Source organism: Macaca nemestrina, chromosome 7 (genome assembly GCF_043159975.1).
Source record: "Macaca nemestrina isolate mMacNem1 chromosome 7, mMacNem.hap1, whole genome shotgun sequence".
Lineage (NCBI taxonomy): Eukaryota > Metazoa > Chordata > Mammalia > Primates > Cercopithecidae > Macaca > Macaca nemestrina.
In genome coordinates, this window is record NC_092131.1 from 144,277,193 (window position 1) to 144,294,439 (window position 17,247).

Genomic DNA, 17,247 nt, shown 5'->3' on the forward strand with positions numbered 1-17,247 from the left:
GACCTGCCATTCCAGTCTCCTTTCCCTGCCAGCAAGTGGGCACTGTTCTGCTCTAATCCTGACTGTTGTCAAAATCTTCCAGGAAAAGCTCCAAGGGAATTCACTCCTGCTTGGTGTAAATGACTGCAAAGAAGGCACATGGGCTTACCTGACATGGAGGTATCTCTAATGACCACATTGCATACATCATGTGGCAAATGTGAAAAGCATCTTGGAGGTTATTAAGCCTCAAAACTCCTACACTTCTGGTGGGAATATAAATTGGTATAGACACTGGAAAGCTGTCGGCAGTATTTACTAAAACTCAATGTACGCACACCCTATGATGCAGCAATTCCACTCCTAGGTATGTGACTAAAAGAAATAAGTGTGTACATACTCACCAATTACCCAAAGCACAGTGTTTATAATGGCTCCAAATCAAAAACCACCCAAACGCCCATCAGTAGTAGACTGGATACATAATCACTGCTATATTCACATAACAAGAACGTATCACCTATAGATACCAGCAGCAATGTGGCTGAATCTCACATATGCAAGTGAGCCAAGGAAGCCAGACCAAAACAAGGACCAAGGGTCTCACTCCATTTCTATAAAGCACAGAACAAGTGAAGCCAGGGAATCCCTGAAGCTGGAATAAGGGTCCCCCTTGCAAGGGGGTCTTGACTGGAAGAAAGCACAGGGACTTGCTAGGGAGCTGCTTGTAATCTCCGTGCTAGTTACAAAGGTGCATAAAATTTGTAAAACTTCAAAGGGCTGTTCTCTTATATGTGCACTTTTTGAATATTTGTTATATTTCAACTGAAAAAGTCTGAATGTCACCAAACATTTCTACACTTGTACCATATGAATAGCTGGGCTTCAACTGGGCCCCAGGTAGAAAGTTGCTCTCTACATTGAGCTGAAACTCAGTCCCTGGTTCTACCCTCTGCAGGCCACAGACATGTGGATCCCTTTTGTACCACATGCCCTCATGCTCGCTTCTGGGCTGAGCCTACTCCATTCTCAGTTCCCCTCGATGGCACACAGTCTTTGTGCTAGAACTGCCAGATGTAGATATGACTCCCCTCTGTAGGAGAGGCCTCAAATGGACTCTTGTCAGCTGATTGAAGCTTTTGTTTACTTGTTTTTATTCTCCTTCATTTCTCATTTGAGACGCTGCTTCAACTTCCGGCCCTCTGCCAAAGCTGGGGATACTTTGACCAGCCAAGAAGAAGTGGACTTCAGTGCTGTCTCAATTCCTTTGAGCAAAGAGAAGCCCTGGAGGGGCTGGCCCACAACCCACAGCCAATCTCCAAGGCAGGACCTGGAAACTAATTCATGGGGGAGGAGGTCTGACCACTTTCACTACTTCCCCTGGAGCACGCAATGTCTTACCTCATTGAAACCATTAATGGGCCGGTACCTCTTCAGTTTCCCATAGATTCAAGGGAGCAAAAGTCCTGGACCAGAAGCATCTTTTCACAAGAATGTTATGAACATGGCACAGGAAAGGGCGCACAGAGCTTAGTGAGACTGCCCTGAGGACTGGGAACGGCAGCACGCTCGGTTAAACTTATTTGCTTCCCAGAAAAGGGAAAAATAACTAATTCCCTGGGAAGTGTCAGAGAGGTCTTTGTCTCCTGTAATGGTTTCCATGCTCACCATCTCAGGTGCCCTCTTCTGATAATCTGAATGATTGGATTTCTGAAGTAATAAGAAAAACTGAGTTCTCATGGCCCACTCTGTGTTAGGCTCAGTCACAAAGTCACTTAAAACTTATTTATGCTAACATGGACCTTTTCTTAAAAAAAAGAAAATAAGACAAACCAGGCTATTTATATAGAAGTCTAGTTAGCAAGAAGAATGAAAATACAGCTCTGGCATGTCAATAAAAAGACATTTTCCTAGCCAGCTAGGGCAAAGCCTCTCAGTAGAAATTCCACTTTGCCGACTCTTGATTAAAGACTTTGTTTTATAACCATCACTGACTGTTTAGACAGAACAAGCTATGTAAGCTGCAGTGCCCAATGCACACTGAAAATGCGTGACATTTTTTCAATTATTATTATGATCATAAGACAGTGACAGCAAGACATTAAACCAAGCTGGGGCACTGTGTGTCTGTACAGGTTGTATGCAGTCCGTGAAGCTGGCTCAGGATTCAGGAATCCTGTGAGAAAGTTCCTTTAAGATTGGGAAGAAGTCAAGAGTGTTGATAATAATTGAGAGCCTGGCCAATGTATAATAAAAGGGAAAAAAAGTAAGAAGATTGAAAGTGAAGAGATGTCATTATTTGCAGCTATTATGACATAGCTGGAAAAACTCAACAGAACCAAAGAAGAACAATACTAATAGAGCTAACATGAAAGTTCAGCAAGTTTGCTGATAACAGTATTGAACCAAGAAGAACATAAAGAAGTTGAAAGGGTGGAGATGGAGCATGGATGGGTAAGGAGGACCTGTTTGGAGCAGCTGCCATCTTGTTAGTTGGAGTGGTAGTGGTAGAGGAGAGTTCTACCTCTTTGCATCCCACCAAGAGAGGGCTTCAGTGTAAACCTTGGATGCTTTTTATCCCCTGGAGTGTAGGATACCCATACACTGGGTCTGCACTGGTGTGATAGATCCCTAGACAAAGGGCTGAGTGCCTGAGGATGCAAGGCCAAGAGGGAACGGGAGGCTCACTGCCCTCCCTTCTGAAGGGTGGGTCTAAGCCACTGAATGATGGGAGATAGAGGTGGAAATCTGGATAGGAGTGCTTTGCTTGGTGTAATTTAAAAGGGATTCAGCTCAAGATTCACTGGAACAAAGGGGTACTTTACAAAGAGTTCTGTGCAGAGTGGATCCTGATTTGGAGCCAGAGGAGATACGATGCTCATTTAAGTCTGGAGTTTTAAATGTTCTGTTAACAAGTAAGGCTGTAGAGTCAGAAAGCCAGGACTTCATCCGTCGCTCTGCCACTTGTCTGCTCTGTAAATTTGTACAAATCCCTTAACTGCTCTAAGAGTTTCTCTATGGATTTAATATTATTCTCCCAATAATATCTACCTACCAGGATTATGGCGACAAATAATGATGTAATGATAACCTACAATAATCACTGCATGTGTTTTGTAATCACAAAGCCTCTTTATTTTGGGGTCCCACTACTTCTTTAAATTTGTTCTGTGGGGCTAGTTATTTTCTGCTCCTAGATCATATTTAGGACAAGTCTCAGGGGCTTCATGGTCCCTTTCAGGTAATAAAAGCAGTCTCAGCTCAATAATTCATATTCTCAGTCCAGTAAAAAAACTGAATTTCATACTTTGTCCACAGTTTCAGCTTCTGCATGTTCATTCACAGCTCGGGCCTGGAATTGGGTGACTGCTGCTGCTGCTGCTGCAGTGGCCCAGGTGGTGACTTTGAGTTCTTGAGCTCTGATTCTGCCTCCCCAATCTTGTTAATTGTGGTTTCCGACCCCCCTAGGATCACAGGGTGGGAGACAGCAGGGAAAGGTGGCATGAAACTTCTTGCTCGGCTGACACCATGGTGGACTAGAAGTGGGGCTCTTTGGTCTCAGCAGTTCTCAAGGGGACAATTTGGGGTTTCTTCAGAGACGTCTTCTCTCTCCTGCCTCACCACTGTGAAAAGCATCTCAAGTCTTTCCATTAAGGATAACAAATGCCACAAGGTTTTTACGTATGTGTAAATAACCTTTATTAAATTAAGGCAGCTCGCCTTCTACTCTGGGTTCTAAGCAGTTATCCATAAAAATTCATAAGTAAATAAAGGCTTTTCTAGTAGCTGGAGATATCATGTATTTTCTGTTGCTGAGTCTATTAATGAGGCAATTTACGTTTATAGAATTGTGACGTGAAACCAGCCTCAGAGTTTTTTGGATAAGCTACATAATCATAGTGCATTTTTCAAAATTCAACATCTGATTCAGTAAGCTAAAATTTTTGTTTTGATTTTCACATTTATGTTCTTAAGTGAAATATGCCTATAATTTCCTTTATCTGGTTTTGTAATCTAATACTATATTAACTTCATAAAATAAATGGCGCAAATTTTTCTTTGTTTTCTGGCACAACTTATTCAGACCTTTAGAATTATTTTGATATATAATTATCACAATTTAGTTAATATAATGTATCTTATCACAATTGTATAATTATCACAATTTAGTTAATTTATCTGAACTTAAACAATTTATTTAATGAATTTTCTTTTTTGTGTGTCCTCTTCAATTTCTTTTACTAGTGTTTTACCATTTTCCTGATACAGACATTTCACTTCTTCGGTCAAATTGATTCCTAGTTCTTTTCTATTTTTCATAGCTACTGTAAATAAAATGCCTTTCTGATTGCTTTCTCAGACTGTTTGATGTTGGTGTATATAAATGCTACTAATTTTTAATAGTGATTTTTCATTCTACAACTTTTCAAATTCATTTATCAGTTCTAGCAGTTTTTTAGTATAGTCTTTAGATTTTCAATATGTAAGATTATATAGTTTATAAACAAGGATAATTTGACTTCTTCCTTTCCAATTTGGATGCCCTTTATTTCTTTCTCTTGTCTAATTGCTCTGGCCAGGACTTCCAGTACTATGTTAAGTAAGAGTGGTGAAATGGTCATCCTTCCCAGGTCGTAGAGGAAAGGCCTTCAACTTTTCCCCATTCAGTATGATATTAGCTGTGGGTTTGTCATATATGGCCTTTATTACTTTCAGCTACGTTTTTTTCTATTCCCAGTTTGATGAAGGGACACTGAATGTTACTGACTGCTTTTATAGCACTTACTGAAATGATTCATGGTTTTTGTTCTTGGTTCTGTTAATGTGATGAATCATGTTTACTGATTTGCTATGTAGAACCATCCTTCCGTTCCTGGGGTAAATTCCACTTGACCATGGTGAGTGAACTTTTTACTGTGTTGTTGAATTTGATTTGCTAGCATTTTGTTGAGGATTTTTGCATCTATGTTGATCAGTGATACTGGCGTGTAGTTTTCTTTTCTTGTTGTGTCCTTGTGTGGTTTGGGTATTTTTCAGGGTAATCCTGGCCACTAATAATGAGTTTGGAAATATTTCTTCCTCTCCAATTTGTTTTGAAGAGTTTGAGTAGAACTGGCATTAGTTCTTTTTAAAATATTTAGTAGAAGTCAGCAGTGAAGCCACAAGGTCCCAGGCTTTTGATGGGAGAATTTTTATTATGGCTTCAATGTTGTTATTGGTTATTAGTTTGTTGAGTTTTCTTACGTCTTCATGATTTAATCTTGATAAGTTATATGTTTCTAGTAATTTATCCATTTCTTCTGAGTTTTCTAATTTGTTGGCATCTAGTTGTTCATAATAGTGTCTAATGATTCTTTGTATTGCTGTAGTTCTTGTTTCTGATTTGGGTCTTTGCTCTTTTTTCCTTAGTCTAGCCCAAGTTTGTCAATGTTGTTTATCATCTTTTTAAAAAACCAACTTCTTGTTTTACGAATCTTCTGTATTATTTTTTGTCTCAATTTTATTTATTTTTGCTCTGTTATCTCTTTCCTTCTAATTTCGAGTTGCTTTATTCTTGCTTTTCTTGTTTCTTGAGGTGCATCATTAAGTTCTTTGTTTGAAGTCTTTCCACTTTTTTTTTTGATATAGGCATTTATTTATATAAGCCTCCCACTGAGTAATGCTTTTGCTGTATCTCATAGATTTTGGTATATTATATGTCCATTTCTATTTGTTTTGAGAAACGTTTAAATTTCCTTCATAATTTTTCATTGACCTATTGGTTGTACAGGAGCGTGTTGTTTAATTTGCATGTGTTCATGTGGTTTCTGAGATTCCTCTTGTTGTTGATTTTAGTTTTGTTTCATTGTGGTCAGAAAAGATACTTGATACGATTTCTGCTTTTTTGAATGTGTTGAGATTTGTTTTGTGACTTAAAATGTTGCCTATTCTGAAGAATATTCCATGCGTTTATGAAAAGAATGTATATTCTGCAGCATTTCGGGGAAATGTTCTATAAATGTCAGTTTGGCCTACTAGTTCTAGTATATACTTTAACTTCAATGCTTCTCTGTTGATTTTCTGTCTGAATAATCTCTTCATTACTCAGAGGGGGTCTTAAAGTCCCCTTATTGCATTGCAGCCTCCCTCTCTCTTTAGATCTATTAATATTTTCTTCATATACTTGGGAGCTGTGGTGTTGGATGAATGGAGATATTTATAATTGTTATATCCTCTTGTTGAATTGACCTCTTTATCATTATATAGTGACTGTGTCTCTTTTTACAGGCTTTGACTTGTAGTCTATTTTATCTAATATAGTTACAGCTCGTGCTTTTTTTTTTTTTATTCCACTTGCAAGAAATATCCTTTTCCATTTTCCATACCTTGACTTTTAGTCTATGTGTGTCTTTATAGGTGAAGTGGGTTTCTTGTAGGCAGCACATAGTTGGGTCTCCTTTTTTTTTTTTTTTTTTTTTTTTTATCCATTCAGCCGCTCTGTGCCTTTTACTTGGAGAATTTAGTCAATTTACATTCAGAGTTATTATAAGGACTTACTACTGCCATTTTGTTGCTTGTTTTCTTGTTGCTTTTTAAGTCTTCTCCATTTGTTACTTTCTTACCATCTTCCTTATGTTAAGTGATTTTTTTCTGATAGTATGTTTTAATTATTTGCTTTTTATTTCTAGTCAGTCTATTACAGGTTTCTGCATTGTGGTTACCATGAGGTGTATTACAAGAAACATCTTACATATATAACAAGTTGTTTTAAAGAAATGATAGCCTTTCTTAGATCACAGAGAATAGACACAAAGAAAAATATTTTTAAAAATACGTTTTAGGCGGGGCGCGGTGGCTCAAGCCTGTAATCCCAGCACTTTGGGAGGCCGAGACGGGCGGATCATGAGGTCAGGAGATCGAGACCATCCTGGCTAACACGGTGAAACCCCGTCTCTACTAAAAAATACGAAAAGCTACCCGGGTGAGGTGGCGGGCACCTGTAGTCCCAGCTACTCGGGAGGCTGAGGCAGGAGAATGGCGTGAACCCGGGAAGCGGAGCTTGCAGTGAGCCAAGATCGCGCCACTGCAGTCCAGCCTGGACGACAGAGCCAGACTCCGTCTCAAAAAAAAAAAAAAAAAAAATACATTTTAATTCTATCTTCCCTACACTTTGATTTTATGATGGCTCAGTTTACATATTTTTATATTACCTATCTCTCAACAGGTTGCTGTAATTATTATTGTCTTTGATAGATTTGTCTTTGGAGATTCATACTCAAGTTGTGAATGCATTGCACAGCACAATTACAGCATTTGAGTATTCTGGGACTGTCTGTGTACTTAATTTTACAAGACAGTTTTATGCCTTCTAATGTCTTCCTTTGCACATTAGTACTTTTTTCTTTCAGATAGAAAAACTCCCTTTAGCATTTCTTGCAAGATGGGTCTGATGGTGAATTCTCTCAGTTTTTGCTCATCTGGGAAAGTTTCTCTCTCCATCGTATTTTAAATATAACTTTGCTGGACACAGTCTTCTTGGATAATAATTATTTTTCCTTTTCATCACTCTGAAAATGTCATTCTACTCCCTCCTGGCTAATATAGTTTCATTTCTTTTTTTGTTTGTTTGTTTGTTTTTGTTTTGAGAAGGAGTCTCACTCTTGTTGCCCAGGCTGGAGTGCAATGGTACAATCTCTGCTCACTGCAACCTCCACCTCCTGGGTTCAAGCAATTCTCCTGCCTCAGTCTCCAGAGTAGCTAGGTTTATAGGCACCCACCACAATTCCTGGCTAATTTATTGTATTTTTAGTAGAGATGTGGTTTCACCATGTTTGCCAGGCTGATCTTGAACTCCTGACCTCAGGTGATCCACCCATCTTGGCATCCCAAAGTGCTGGAATTACAGGCATAAGCCACCACACCCGGCCTTGTTTCTTTTGAGAAATCTGTAGCCAGATGAATTGGAGCTTCTTTACATGTTATTTGCTTCTTTTCTCTTGTTGCTTTTAGGATCCTCTCTTTGTCCTTGACCTTTGAGAGTTTATTATATTCTTTGGGGTAGTCTTTTTTGGGTCAAATCTGTTTGATGTTCTCTGATCTTCCAATTATGCCTTTCTCAAATTTTGGAAAGTCTTCTGTTATTTTTTCTTGGAATCACCTTTCTACCTCTTGCCCTTGCTCAGCTGCCTCCTGAACACCAAAAATTCTTAAATTTGGTCTTTTGAGGTAATTTTCTATACCTTGTAGGCATTCTTCGTTCTTTATCATTCTTTTTTCATTTTTCTCCTCCACCTGTGTATTTGAGAGCTCACTGAATCTTTCCTCTACTTCGTCTGTTCTGCTGCTGAGAGCCTCTAATCAAGTTTTCAGTTCTGCAAATGCATTTATCAGTTCTAGGATTTCTGTTTGACTTGTTAAAGATTATTTCAATCACTTTGCTAAATTCTCTGATAAATTTCTGAATTGCCTTTCTATGTTATCTTGGAAACACTCGGTTTTCTTAAAACTCTGATCTTGAATTCTTGGTCAGAGAGTTTACATATCACCATCTTGTTAGGGTCAGTCCCTGGTTACTTGCTTTGTCTGTTTGGGGAGATAGTGATTCCCTGTTTTGTTTTGTTTCTTGTAGATGGACATCTACGTATTTGCTTGAAAGTTATTTATTCTAGTCTTCTCTGTGTGGCTTGCTTTTTATTGAATATATTTGCTTGGTTGCTATGTTACTTTATTGCTATGTTACTATCTCCTTTTCAGCTCTAGGAGGCACCTTAAGCCCAGGTTTGCCTCAGCTCTAGTAAACAACTGGAGTGCTGCCCATCCTGAATGGAAGAGGTCCCAAATAAGATATCTTAGTAGTGTAAGAAGGCTGGCTAGGGGTTCATGCCCAGGACACCTATGGAATGTACCTTGTACAAACATAGTGTCATACAACCACATGGATTTGGCATCTTATTTGGCTGAATTACAGAGCAGAGTTTCCAGGGCGAGGGATGGTAGTCCCAGCCCTTCACTTTGTCTCCGCCTGTCCCCAGGGATATTTCTTCCTTCTGGCACTTGTGATGCTTCCTGTGGATTAGGGCAGCACAGGTCTCCTGCTCGCCTGGCAAGGAGCTCAAGATCATGGCGGAGCTAGTTGTCCATCCAGATCTCACTTTCTCCAGTGTAAAAAGCATGAGTTGGGGATAAATTTTCTGTATGGTACTGGGCAGAACAAGGGGAGGGGTATCACAGATATGAAAATTCAATTCTCTTACCATCTGCTTGAGGTTTTTTCACTTCTGTGTGGCCCTGGAGACTGTCTCATCCTATTTGAGTTCTGAGATATTGCTGGTGATAATCTTGGTACTGAGTATTTATTTTTGGTTTTCTTGGTGCAGAGGAGGGGGCTAGGAAGTGAACTAAGCTTGTGTCCACACCACCACTGTGGAACTCTCCAAAAAGTTGAAGATTAGAATTAGCTGTCTCCTGAGAGTCTGGTAGAATTCACCTGTAAAACCATCTGGTCATAGTATCTCCGTGGGAAGAAAGCTACTGAAATCATATTTTAATGTGTTTAATACTTAATAGCTAATTCAAGTTCTCTATATTTTTCCAGGGTTGATTTTGGCATTTTGTATTTACTTAAGTATTTACTTATTAAGTCTTCAAATATGTAAGCACATAGCTTTTCATAACACCTTTTTAAATGACAGCTTTATTGAAATGTAATTCACTCACCATGGTACTTACCCTTTTAAAGTGTACATTTTCAGTTGCTATTCACAAAGGCATGCAACTGTCACCATTATCTAATTTCAGAACACTTTTTATCGTTCCAGAAAGAAATTCCATGCTTTTTAGTCACTCTCCATTGTCTCCTGCCCACCCCATAACCCAGTCCCTGAAAACCACTAATCTACTTTATAGATTTGCCTATTTTAGACTTTCCGTATAAATGGAGTCATGCAATATGTGACCTTTCGTGTGTCTTATTTACCGTATGTTTTCAGGATTCATTCATGTTGTACATGTATTGTTACTTCATTCCTTTATATGGTGTGTAATAGCCTATGATGTGGAGATACTATATTTTGCTTATCCACTCATCAGTTGATAGGCATTTGGTTTACGTCCATTTCTGGCTATTATGAATAATACTGCTACCAACATAATTATAAGTAAACAATTGCTGAGCTTCCTGGGTGCATCCTGCTGCCTCAGCCGTCACACACACACACACACCTTTCCTATGATCACAGAACCAAAGGGCAAAAATGTCAGGCAGAACAGAGAACTCTTAGGTCTCTGATACACGGCCCCTGGCAATGTGTGTTCTGATTAGAGGGGAACCAACCACTCCTGGTTTTATCAGCCTTGGGTCTTTTCATGCAAGATTTCATTTGAATAAAGGTCTCCAGAATGTTGAAAATTTGGAAAATCATCAATAACCTAGTTCTATTACATTTGAGAAAGTTGAGATCCAGAAGAGTTAGGTCATTTGTTCAAAATCATACATATAATTTGTTCAAAGTCATAAATTTAACTTTGAGTGACCAACTCAGGATTGGAAATTATTTCTTCTTCGTCTAATGGACTGCCCACTTCACTGAAATAAACCAAATCAAAATTAAAGACTGTCAACAAAACTCAGTAGTTATTTCCGATTTATACCAAAATTTGGGCATGTTGCAGTCTGTGGGGATTTCTCTCGCAGAAAGATAAAACATAAAAGGGGACTGGAAATATGAATACTAGCAAAGTTTTTACAGTGCCAGAAGCACGTAAAACAAAACAAAAACCACCACAGTTCCTCTATCATATAACGTTGGCCATCTTTATTCCAAAGAAAGCCTGAGAGATGCATTTTGTGCTGACGGCTGCATCCTGTGAAAACTTGGAAGTCCATCTGAAGCAAATAATGATTTCTGCAGTGTTTGTTTATGAGTATAGCTATTCTCTCTCTCCACATCTGTGGCTGCGCTCCTGCATCTGCTAAACTGGGGCCAGGGTCTGTGGTCTTGACCATAAGATCCTCTTTGGGCTGCTGCGCCTGCTGCAGATTGTATTTTTATTATGCTTTTTCATGTGGATGGCCCAGTGCCAGCCACACCCAAGGAAGTCTTGGGGAGCAGAAAGTAGGTAGGGGTGCTCTGGGAAGCCCGGAGGTGAAAGATGAGAAGTTCCCACAGGACACTGCCTCTGCAGAGGTGCTTCCTTCCCTCCCTCTGCCATACACCTTCCTTTCCCCTTTTTGCAATTTCTCTCTTTCTCAGAGACTCTGCCTTCTCCCAGCTGCTGTATTGCCCTGAAAAGGGTGTATTCATTCTACTAAAGCATTCAACCTCCTCCCTAATCAAACAGGTTGGGCCTTGGGCTCTAAGCAAACAGCTGGAGCTGCAGTCCCATGCCACTGGGAAGCAGGACTTGCTTCGGCTCAGTCACACCTCAGTTCCTAGTCTAAGTGAACAAGGGCATTTGGGGAGGCATGTGTAAAAGCGTAAAATTATGTTTGGGGCAATTGGCACAAATCAGCAACGATTTTCTTCTGAACACAGACAGGCAGGCTTAAAGGAAGTAAGAGTCTAGTTAAATAAAATATAGCTGTTCCATTCAACAGACGATTATACCACTAATAAGTACTGTAGTTTTGAAGAATTTTAATGATGTGGGAAAACATATGTAATACCAAGTGAAAAAGTCAGATACAGAATTGTACAGGCACTATGACTCCCAGTGTATAAAAATACATGTGCGTGTGTATCATGTATGTAATTTTTCTCTACGTATATATGCTCGGGGGAAAAAAAAACTAGAAGTAAAAAAACACCAAAATCCTAACAGGGAGATTCTTTTTTCTGAGTTATAAATAAGACTATGGGTATTTTTTTTTCCTTATGCCTTTAGGTATGTTCCATCTAATAAAGAACATTCATTTCTTATAGTCATAAAGTTACTTTCAAATGGTGAAATTAGAAGCAACAGAATATTAGAGCTGAAGTTATTATAGAGATCATGAGTCTAATCTCCTCATATCCAAAAAGCGAAAACAGAGAGACCAAGCTGAGTGAATTGACCAAAGTTCATTTTGTAACTTAAGCTGGGTCCTAGAACTTCCGGCTCTTGAGTCAGTGTTTGTCCTCCAAGTTGCTGCTTGAACATCATTTTCTCATGTTCTTGATGAGTGTGTTCATTGCTGCTATACAGAAGTGCAGTTCATTCTTGTACACTGATTTTGTGTCCCACAAATTAGCTGAACTCACTTATTAGTTGTAGCAGTCTTTAATATTTTAGTAGATTCATTGGAATTACCTAAAAAGGCAACCATGTCATCTGCAAATAGGGATAATTTTCTTTCTTTCCCAATGATTTGAATTCCTTTTCTTGCCTTACTGCACTGGCTAGAACTTCTAGTACTATGTTAAATAAGAATGGTGAGAGTTAACCTTTTCGCCCTGATCTTAGAGGGAAATCATTGAGACTTTCATCATTAAATGTAATGTTAACTGTGGGTTCTTGCAGGTGCTCTTTATTTAGTTGAGGACATTACTTCTATTCCTATTTTTCTGAGAGTTTATCATAAATGGGGGTTGAATTTTATGAAATGCTTTCTCCGCATCAATCGACATAATCATGTAATTTTTCTTTGATAGCCTATAATTAAACTAGACCACACTGACTGATTTTCCAATATTGAGCCAGGCTTGCATCCTTAGACTAAACCCCACTTGGACATGTTATATAATTCTCTTTATATATATTGTTTAATTCTATTCTCTAAAATCTTAAGGGTTGTGTCTATAGTCATGAGAATGGTCTGTTGTTTCATTTTTTTTTTTAACTATCTTTGTCTGGTTTTGATATTTGGACAATTCTGGATGTATAGAATGAACTGGGAAGCATTACTTCCCGTTGTTTTTTTTTGGAAGAAATTGTGCAGAACTGGTGTTTATTCTCCAACTGTTTGGTAGAATTTCCTAGTGGAATTATTTGGACCTGGAGGCTCCTTTTTGGAGAAGTTTTAAAAATTACAAACTCAATTTCCTTAATAGTTATAGAGCTATTCACATTATCGATCTACTGTTGGGTGAATTGTGGTAGTTTGCGCTTTTCTTAAATTGGCTGATTTCATCTCATTTGACAAATTTATATGAGTAGAGTTTTTGTAGTATTCTCTTTTGATGTCTTTGAGGTCTATAGTGATATCCCCTGTTTCATTCCTGATGTTACTAATTTGTGTTTTCTTTTATCTTTTCTTTGTTAATTTTGCTAGAGGTTGGTCAATTTTATTGATCTCTTCAAAGAACTCATTCTTTCATTGATTTTTCTCTGTTGTTTTCCTCTTTTCAGTTTTATTGATTTCTGCTCTTTATAATTTATTTTCTTCTACTTGTTTTGGGTTTATTTTTCCCTTTTTCAGGTTTGTAAGATCCAGGTTTAGATTATTGAGGCTATTTTTCAAATTTATTTAGTGCTATAAATTTATCTCTAAGCATTGCTTTAGCTGTATCCCACAAATTTGATATGTTGCATTTTTATTTTAATTTAGTTCAATGTATTTTTATGTCCCTTTAGACTTCCTCTTTGACCCATGGATTATTTAGCAGTGTGTTATTTAACATCCAGGGATTTGGAGATTTTTAAATTATCTTTTTGTTATTGATTTCTACTTTGGTGTCATTGTGGTCAGAGAATATACATTGTACGATTTTTTTCTTTTAATTTTTTGAGGTTTGTCTTACTGCCTAAGATATGATCTATCATGGTATAGGTTCCATGGGCACTTAAAAAATGTGTATTCTACTTCAATTGAGTAGAGTGTTCTATAAATGTTGATTCGCTTCTGTCAGCAATTATGCTGTTGAGTTTTTCTATGTTCTTGCTAATTTTATGCCTAGTTGTTTTATTAATTGCTGAGAGAGGAATGAAGTGTTCAACAGTAATTGTGAATTTGTTAACTTCTTTCAGCTCCACCATTTTACAGCTCTGTGTTTGGTGCATACACACTTAAGACCACTGTATCTTCTTGGTGAATTATGTTTTTATTGTTAAATAATGTCTCTCTCTGCCCTGGTAATTTTGTTTTGAAGTCTACCCAACATTTATATAGCCACCCATTTCCTTTTGATTAAAGTTTGCATGACACACCTTTTCCTATCCTTTTACTTTCAATCTACCTATATTTAAAGTAAGCTTCTTACAGATGGCCTATAGTTTGGCCACATTTTTAATTCACTCTTGGAAGTATTATAAAAGGATATTTAGAATCACAACAGGCATTTTAATTTTTGCTTCAGCTGTCAAATGTAATTTAGAAAATTCAAGGAGAGAGGTAATATTGTATTTACCTATATTTTTACTCTTTCTGATGTTCCAGGTTTATTTTTAAATTGTTTATTTTCGATTTAGAAAACTTCATTTAGCCATTCTTCGGGGTAGGTCTGATGGTGAGAAATTTTTACCATCTTTTTAAAAAAATCTTTCAATCTCCTTTCCAACACATGCCCAGAAAGCTCCAAATCAGAAATTCTGAAGATCCCAGTCAGATCTTAATGCCATAATTAGACTTCCATGATTCTATACTGCTTCTGAAATTCTCAGGGAGTACCTCATGTCCTTTAGAACTTTCTGTAATCGCTTTCATTCTAGAATTCCAATTTTTGTTTTAATCAGATATATTTAATCAGAAACATCTTGTGAAAAGTTTGGATTCTAAACTAGATCTTAATATGTAAAATAGTTATTTGAATAAATCAACTGTCTATGAAGCATTGTCTGAAAATGATCCTCTCTTTGGAATTCCTGGGTTCCTCTTGGCTCTTCCCTGGGATACCCATTAAATCCTGAGTTCATGTATGCAAAGCATTTCAAAGAGGACCTGACATCTAGTAGGCATCCACAGAGTTAGCAGTTATTAGAGGGACAGGGTGCTATGCTGGGTAGGAATGTGAGTTTGAGTCAGACTTTCTGGGTCTGAGGGCTGACTCTTGCTTTTTAGTTCCACATAAATCCTGTCCCACTGACAGGTGAAGCCAGGTGTGCTTCTGGGTCCGGTGGGGACTTGGAGAACTTTTCTATCTAGCTACAGGATTATAAACACACCAATCAGCGCTCTGTCTAGCTAAAAGTTTGTAAACACACCAATCAGTGCTCTGTCTAGCTAAAGGTTTGTAAACATACCAATTAGCACTCTGTAAAAACAGACCAATCAATCAGCGCTCTGTAAAATGGACCAATCAGCAGGACATGGGCAGGGCCAAATAAAGGAATAAAAGCTGGCCACCCGAGCCAGTAGCTGCAACCCACTCATGTCTGTGGAAGCTTTGTTCTTTCACTCTTCACAATAAATCTTGCTGCTGCTCACTCTTTGGGCCGGCACTAACTTTAAGAGCTGTAACGCTCACTGGGAAGGTCTGTGGCTTCACTCCTGAAGTCAAGCAAGACCACAAACCCACCAGAAGGAAGAAACTCTGGACACATCTGAACATCTGAAGGAACAAACTCCAGACACACCATCTTTAAGAATTGTAACACTGACCAGGAGGGTCCGTGGCTTCATTCTTGAAGTCAGTGAGACCAAGAACCCACTGGAAGGAGCCAATTCCAGACACACCACTAATGAGTTGTGGGAACTTGGGAGAGTCACTTAACCTCTCTATGCCTTGGTTTTCTCCTTTATAAAACGTTACATAGTAAGAGCTTAATAGGTATGAGGTCTCACTATTGTACTAGCCATTCACACTTTCCCTCCCCAACCAGACTGTATGCTCGCAGGGCAGGAGCCACAGCTTACTGCTGTAGGAGCCTTCTAGCCTGCAGTGGGTGCACTTCCCACAGCACACACTCCATTGTTATCTGTGGGATAACTGAGTGTTCCATGGAGCCAACCCGATAGCCCTCCAGAGGACTGGCCTGCAATCCCAAACCTTCATCCTGAGAGCCACAGCTTTGAAAGCGGTATCTGCCGGGGAGTCTGAGAGCATCGCTCAGGTGCCACAAACTCATTTTAAGGTGAAGTAACCAAATACACCAGTGCTAGGTGAGACACCACTCCAGGTGTGGATGAAAGGAAGCTGCCTTCTTTTAGAAGAACTTGTGTTGGGAATCACTGCCCACAGTTCAGCCTTCCACAGTCTGAGGAGGCAACACCACCCTTTGCCCCCTGCTGAGGCATGGAGACCACCTGTAGACATGGAGGGTGTGAAAGGGGGAGAAACCTGCAGTGTTTCCTGGGGGAATTATTCCTGGCGCTGGGAGTCCTACCCTGAGTTTCCTTTTGCTCACCTTGCTGGGTAGTAAAGAAGGGAGAGGGTGAAGAAGGAAGCTTCCATTATTTTCCCTACAGACCCACCGCACCATCTAATCTCTCCCTCACTCCCTCTGGAGGTGAAAATAACAAGAGCACAGGGAATATGTAGAGGACGTCACCGGATGTGCCCATCAGTGGTATGGGCTTTGGAGACTTCCAAGCAAGTGGGCTTTGAATAGGGTCACAGGGCCCTGGGCTGCCAATCCAGCATCTCAAAATAGGCTTTACTTACACAGTGGTCCCACACTGAGGCTGTTGAGGAGCTGCTTATCACCAGTGCATGAGGAGGTAAGTTCAGGAATTTAAAATGTGTATTTAGAAAATTTAATGGCAATTTGACAGAGTAACTTTATTCTTGAATCAAATAATAAAAAAAAATAGGACTTGTGGTTAAACCATTGTGAAAATTGGCTGGTAAGATGCACAAGAGAACCTTTTGGATGATGGAAAAGCTCTACATCTTGTTACAGTTTGAGGTTACACAAGTATATGCATTTCTGAAGATACTTTTTTGAATAGTACATTTAAGATATGTGCATTTCAGAGTATGTAAAGTATGCCACAAAAAATATAAAATTATTGAAACCTGGCGGGGTGCAGTGGTTCACACCTGTAATCCCAGCACTCTGGGAGTTCAAGGTGCAGGGATCACTCGAGGCCAGGGAGTTCGAGACCATTCTGGCCAACACGGTGGTCTCTACTAAAAAAAAAAAAAAAAAAAAAAAATTGAAACGTTGTCCATATGTATAGTGAACTGTCCAGGGGTGAAGTGCACTAATGTCAGCAACTTACTTTGAGTTCATCAAAAAAAAAAAAACTTGGATTAATGGATAGAAATATGGATCGGTAAGTAATAAAGCAAATATAACAAAATGCTAATGGTAGGCTCCAGGTGGTGGGTATGTTGATGTTCACTGTAAGCAATTCTTTCTACTTTTTATTTATTTTAAAATGTTCACAGTAACATTCTTGGACAAAATTAGGCCTTGTCTTTTCTATGTCTT